The sequence below is a fragment of the Molossus molossus genome, unplaced genomic scaffold (genome assembly GCF_014108415.1).
Source record: "Molossus molossus isolate mMolMol1 unplaced genomic scaffold, mMolMol1.p scaffold_m16_p_1, whole genome shotgun sequence".
Classification (NCBI taxonomy): Eukaryota; Metazoa; Chordata; class Mammalia; order Chiroptera; family Molossidae; genus Molossus; species Molossus molossus.
The window spans coordinates 185,223,007-185,230,331 of NW_023425344.1; the positions used below are offsets into that span (position 1 = coordinate 185,223,007).

General features: G+C 36.0%; 1 non-coding gene across 1 annotated transcript; it reads right to left on the reverse strand.

Annotated features, from left to right (window-relative positions):
• Positions 1-5,201: 5,201 nt before the first annotated feature.
• On the reverse strand, positions 5,202-5,303 carry LOC118621774. Its single transcript, XR_004957786.1, has one exon. It is a non-coding gene; the product is annotated as a U6 spliceosomal RNA (small nuclear RNA).
• Positions 5,304-7,325: the final 2,022 nt, after the last annotated feature.

Genomic DNA, 7,325 nt, shown 5'->3' on the forward strand with positions numbered 1-7,325 from the left:
TATATTTAGAGTTCTAAATTAGTTTCTTATGGCCCTGTTGAACCTGGGACCCTACTGACTGTACAAAATTACCAAAGATGTGTGAAATGCATCCTAAACATTACTTTTAATAGGTTTAAAGAAGGTTTTTCAAGTTTTGTCAACAAAAGATCATTTAAAACGAAACTTAAAAAAATGTTTTTTTATCCAAATAATTCAAGGTCAGCATTGTCTTCCTATTACAATTCTATTTCCATCCTCTTGTTTGTTTTCTTCCAGACTCGAGATATCAGGCACTTGCGCTTGGACACTTAGAGGATATTTTCATGCCGAATTGGAGAAGATTGAGAAAGAAATAAAGCACAGCTGGGCCTCCCTCTGTTATTAATGTTATGAAAATATTAGTGAATGCAGATAGAAAACAGGCATCCTTTTTAGTATTTGCAGAATATTTATCATATAGAGTACTTTTGTTAGTATGAATTTTTAAAAGATTGTGGCGTATTCAACTAAACATTCAGTTAGAAATGGAGCTTTAGCTTGGCCTAGCAGGATGCCGGGGTCACATCAGTGGAACCCAGCCAAGCCTCCTTTCTGACTGGCCACTTTGTCGGTATGAATTCTATTCTGTAATTATAATATGAAGCCCTCTATTCTATACAGCAAAGTTATTGTTGTGCTCCTTGGGGAGTAAAGCTTCCCTGACTTCCTTTCTCTTTCATGAATCTTTGTTGTTCCCTGAGAGTCACAGTCACCACCATTTTATCAAACTTGATTGCTTAAACTGAGGACAGAGATTTAAAAATCAAAAGCCAATGCATTAACAAAACTATGCTTGGCTTAGGCTTATTGTGCTCCTTATCCGTTGCAATCAATGCTGGATTATCTATTAAGAATGCTGGAGGAGAGGCAGGAAAAAAGTACACAGTGTTTTTTCATAGACAGAAATTCAGACAAATGTGATAGTTAAGGTGGTACCTTTCCCAAATACATAAAGGCAGTTGGGACAAGGAGAGCTGAGACAGAATATTACCACAACACAACTGCACTCAGTTTTGTTGGAAGACCAGGAAACTGAATTACAGAAGCTAGGAACCCTCTCTTTACTAGGGTCATTAACTTGAATAATAAGAACTGTTTCTTCCCTAAACATATTTCTGCCACCCAAAAATAAAAATAAAAATTAATTAGAATCCTCAATAGATACTGAGTATTTTAAAAAAAAAAAAAAAAAAGCAGATTTGCATATATATGAGAAGGATGTTATTTCCTTCCAATACAAGATATGTGGTAACATCCTTACCTTTGTTTACTTTTTTATGTCCTCAGGATGGCAGGGGTATTCAGATTAGGTGATGAAATTCAACATATCTGAATATGAATTCTGGCTTTTCCAGTTCTGAGGTAGAATATACAAGGCCTGGCATATAAACTATGGTCTATAAATTTAAGCAATAATAATTATTATCACTATCACTAGTAGCAGTGATTTTTATCAGAGCACTACAGCATCAAACCCTTTTGATGACATCCTTTAGTGGAGATTTCAACAGATCAGAAAAAAATCAAACACAAAATTGACTTTTGCCAGATATGACCTATAATGGGTTATAGACCTTATTATGGGCAGAGATGAAATGAAATGGAGACAGGGGGAAGCTTGAAAGTTGACCTTCTGGAAAATATTTATTTATCTGAATATTCTGAGGGAGGTCAGTAGCTATAGAAACTTTCTGAGGACAATTGGAAGATAATTCACTAAAAGTGAATTTTCACAGAATGCATAAAGTGAAAATGTTATAGAATATTATAGCAATGAGGCAAAGTCTATAAATTAAAAAACAGAGTGATGGATTAATAGGGAAAAATAAACAAATGGGACTACATCAAACTAAAATGTTTTTGCACAGCAAAGAAAACCATCAACAAAACGAAAAGCCAACCCACTGAATGGGAGAACATATTCACCAATGTTACATCTGAAAAGTGGTTAAAATTTTACAAAGAACTTATAAAACCATGGTGGCTGTGTATTCCTATGAGTGTATCTATAGTACTACAATATTGTTTTTACCTGCTAATATTCACTAAACAGTGCCTATGAAGCATTTCTCTTAAGTTGAATCACTCAGAACTTTCATTCCAAAGCAGATTTGGATTCAGTGGATCTTAAGAAGGCCATGGACTCTGCATCTCATCAAGCTCCTCCCAGGTAATGCACACACTGCAAGTCTGGTGATCACACCTGCAGAACCGAGGCCCTAATAAAAAACTAAATTCACGTAGGAACTGAAGCTATTTTGATCACTCTTATAGCACCTTCATTTAGTAGGGTGGCTGGCACAGAGTAAATATATACCATATTAATGTAAGAATGAATAAAGACATGTTCCATGCTCTTCATAAAACTGGCTGTTAAAGAGAAATTGAGGATCACTATTAATTTGTGAAATATTTGGATTCCATATTCTGATCATGATTTTTTGAGTTAAATCTGTTCTTCTTTGTTCATGATGTATATGAAACTAATTTTTGGTTTTGCTAATTTGCTAACAGCGACTGTCTGCATATCTTCAGCTATATGATACATTGCAAATTGCTTTCCTGGGCCCAAGTAATCACATTTTCTTCTTAATCACATGTGAGTAATTTGTACGTAACCTACTGAAGAGATAGAAGAAGGTGAATGGCTGATATGTGTATTTCATGTATATCCATGAATCATAAAGTCCACTAATCGCAATTCCCCTAAGAGAAGCAAAATTCTGTATTTTTAGTAAATGATACCTAGGATCTTTGTTTTTATTACAGTAAAGTTTTATGATTTATTTATTACAAATGTTTGCATGACCTGGACATATTAAAACTGATTGTATACAAGAATAAAAAATGTTAAAGAATACTTATAATCAGCCCTGGCTGGTTTGGCTCAGCAGTTAGAGCATTGGCCCATGAACCAGAGAGACCTGAGTTTGGTTCCCGCTAAGGGCACGTACCTTGGTTGCAGTACGTCCCCGGCCCTGGTTGGGTTCGTGTGGGTGACGACCAGTTGATGTGTCTCTCTCACATTGATATTTCTCTCTCTCTCTTCCTCCCTCTCTCCCTCCCACTTTATCTGAAGATAAATGAAAAATGTCCTCAGATGAGGATAAAAAAAAAAAAAAGAATACCTATAGTCAATAATATTGTAATAACTAAGTATGGTACTAGGTGGGTACTAGATTTATCAGGGGGATCACTCCATAACTTATATAAATGTCTAACCACTATACTGTATACCTGAAACTAATGTAATAGTGAATGTCAACCAAATTGAAAAAAGAATACCCTTGAAAACAATATAAGAAATAGTTAAAATATAAGTACGTACTATATAAGCTTCAAAATTTATACCATGAGAGTCTGCTACTCTGGTTGCATTTTCACTTGCTGTCTCACAGTTAGAGTCACTTTATTCCTGTTCTCAGTATCATTTTAAAATAACTTCTCTAGTTATCTGATCTTCCCAAATTTTATTCTTTAGCTTTCAGATCCCAAGGTGCTGATGTCTGCTAGAGCTAGAGATTGTATACTGTTTGACGAAGAATCACATATTGTTTGGAGAATATTTTCTGGTCATTTTCACATGGCTTCACAGAAATTCCTTCATTAACCCATTGTTGGTACCAAGTAAATGCCCCCAACATTCTGAAAAGCAAATGTTAGTCTCTCGGCTCAACCCCAACTGGATCTCATTCTCACTTTTCTTCCACTAGATGATTTTGCTTCCTAATTAACTGAAGTCTATTTGCTTTCCCTCGTCTCCTTTAAGACCTCTTGGTATCTCCCTTTCCATATTTTTCTCGTTTTGGTTTTTGAGGATGAACTATCTCTCTTCCTTGCCTCAAATAAGCCCTCCATCTATACCTTTGGTGTCATGCCCTCCTGTCAATTACGGGACTATGTTTTATTATCTGCTAGCACTTATGTTGGAATTGGTACACTCTGCAGATAATATGTAAACATCTGTAAATATTCTCACATCCTCATTATCCTAATAAATAAGACATGTGATAACCATATCATCTCATATTTATAACATACTTTGCCTGCTTAACTTTCTTAAGCAAACTTTTCAACTTTCCCCTTTGTTTGCTTTTAGATATGCTACATTGCCAGTGTCCCCCCCCCCCCCCCATATCCGCATTTACTGCTGCTGTGCTGCCCCAAAGAATTTGCCTTGGAGACTTCCAAATACATGGAGCAAAACTGATCAAGGGTCCCAATTGCTGTGCTCTGAAATCAATGTCACACTGGCTCAGAGATTAAGTTTCCAATGAGCTGCTTCTAGTCAATAACTGAGCGCAACAGGGATACTAAGACAGGCTCTTTCCTGGGAGACACAAGACTCCCTGATGAACTTCCTGAACCTTCATTGCATTGCACAGGAATCAGTGTCTCCTTACCTTCTCTCCCTTTCTCTTCCCTCAGAGTCAGATTTGCATCACTGTCTCATGACTCTCCCGTCTTTTTCTTGCTCCACCCCCATGATCTTTCACAGGCATTCCTTCTAATAAAATCCTTGGATCTTTATCCTGTTTGTGCCTCCTGCTTGAAGAACCTGGACTAACACACCTGGTAATCTAAGCCTTTCCTCTTTAGTCTCTTCAGTGTTCTAATAAAGATGCTCCCTCTAAAGTCACCAACAACTGCTCAAGATCCAAATGTACTCTCCATCCTTTTGTCTACTCTACAGAGTAGTCAACTTTTAAGCATTTACCTACCCTAAAACACTGTCTTGTTTTGGTTTGGCACTGATCTATCTTCTCTAAATTTTTCACTATAGTTTTCCTGAATCCTACTTTTGTTTCACCTTATCCTTTAAGCAAAGGAATCCTCCAATACCTTATTTTGTCATTTTTTATGCTTTCCTTTCTTGATGTCACCATGCCCATTATTATTATTATTTTAATCCTCACCCAAGGACATTTTTGCATTTATCTTGAGATAGAGCAGGAGGGAGAGAGGGAGGAAGAGAGAGAGAGAAACATCGATGTGAGAGAGGAACAATGAGTAGTTGCCACCCACATGACCCCAACCAGGGCCGGGGACAAACCTCAACCAAGGTATGTGCCTTTAGTGGGAACCGAACCCGGGACTCTCTGGTCCACAGGCTGTCACTCTAACTGCTGAGCCAAACCAGCCAGGGCACCATGCTTATAATTTTCTTTCCTTTTTTTTTTTTAAATATGGAACACTTCACGAATGTGTGTTATCCTTGCGCAGAGGGCCATGCTAATCTTCCCTGTATCCAACTTTAGTGTGTGTGCTGCCAAAGCGAGCACTTAACCATAGTTTCTTACAAGAGAACTCCTAATCTTATACCATATTCCTCAACTTTACATTTGAGATTATATATATTTTTTACTTCAACTTTTATATTCAGCATGTTTTTACTTCTGATTTGCCTTATCTGTACTTCTGAGTCTGGTTGCTGTGGCTAAGATGTCCAGTACTCTGTTGAATAAGAGTAGGGAAAGAGGATATCCCAGTTTTGTTCCTGCTCTTAAGGGAAATGCTTTGAGTTTTTGCCCTTTGAGTATGATGTTGGCTGTTGGTTTATCATATATGGTCTTTATTATGTTGAAGTATGATCCTTCTATTCTCATTTTGTTTATGTGGTGATTCAATAAATGTGATTTGTGAATAATACACCAGCCTTGCATCCCTGAGATAAATCTCACTTGGTTGTGGTGAATAATGTTTTAATGTATTGCTGGATTCAGTTTGCTAATATTTTGTTGAGAATTTTGGCATCTATATTCATCAATGGTATTGGCCTGTAATTTTCTTTCTTTGTAGTGTCTTTATCTGGTTTTGGAAGTCGTCCAGACCAGGGCTTTTGTTTGCTGGGAGTTTATTGATAACTGCTTCAATTTTCATAGTTATTATTGGTCTGCACAGACTTTCTGACTCTTCCTAGTTGAGTTTTGGAAGACTTTATGATTCTAGGAATTTGTCTATTTCCCCTAGTTTGTCCAATTTGTTGGCACATAATTGTTCATAGTATCTCCTTACAATCCTTTTATTTCTGTGGTGTCAGTTGTTACTTCACCTCTTTCATTTCTGATTTTATTTATTTGGATCCTCTCTCATTGTTTCTTGGTGAGTTTGGCTAAAAGCTGATTAATCTTGCTTGTCTTTTCAAAGAACCAACTCTTGGTTTCATTGATCTTTTATATTGTTTCTTTAGTTTCTATGTCATTTATTTTCACTCTGGTCTTTATTATTTCCTTTCTTCTACTTACTCTGGGATTTTCTTTCTGTTCTCTTTCTAATTCTGTAAGTTGTAGGGTTAGATAATTTATTAGAAATTTTTCTTATTTCTTGAGGTAGGCTTGTATTAATATGAACTTCCTCTCATGACTGTTTTCGCTGGGTCCCAAAGATTTTGTGTTGCTGTGTGGGGATTTTCATTAGTTCCTAAGAAGTTTTTTTTATTATTATTTCTTCCTTGATTTCATTGGTAACCATTTATTGTTTAATAACATGCTATTTAGCCTCCATGTGTTTGAATTTTTTTTTAGTGGTTTATTGTAATTGATTTCCAGTTTCATGCCATTGTGATCCGAGAAGATGCTTGACATGATTTCAATCTTCTTGAACTTGTAGGAACTTTGTTTGTGTCTTAACATGTGGTTTAACTTTGAGAATGTCCCATGTGCACTTGAGAAGAATGTATATTCTGAAGCTTTGAGGTGAAATGTTTGGTAAGTATCAATTAAACCAGATATCTACTGTGTTGCTTAGGGTCCTTATTTTCTTGTTAATTTTTTGTCTAGAAGATCTATCCAGTGATGTCATTTAGGTGTTAAAATTCCCAACTATGATTGTATTGCTGGTCGATCTCTCCCTTGAAGTCCTCCAGATGTTTTTAATTATATTTTGGTGTTCCTACATTGGGTGCATATATGTTTACCAGGGTTACATCCTCTTGCTGAATCAATTTCTTTAATATTATTTAATGACCTTCTTTGTCTCTTATTATGAACTTCATTTTGTAGTCTATCTTATTAGATATGAGTATTGCTATACCAGCTTTTTTGTTTGTTTGTTTCCATTTGCATGGGAATTTTTTTCCCCATCCCTTTACTTTCATCCTGTGTGAGTCTTTTGTTCTGAAGTGGGTCTCTTGTAGACAGCATAAATTTGGGTCATGTTTTCTTATCCAATCAGCTATTCTATGTCTTTTGATTGGAACATTTAAGCCATTTACATATAAGGTAATTAGTGATAGTACTTATTTGTTGCCATTTTTATTCTTTATGCCTATGTTCTTCTCTCTCTCACTATTTCTTCTTCTTCAT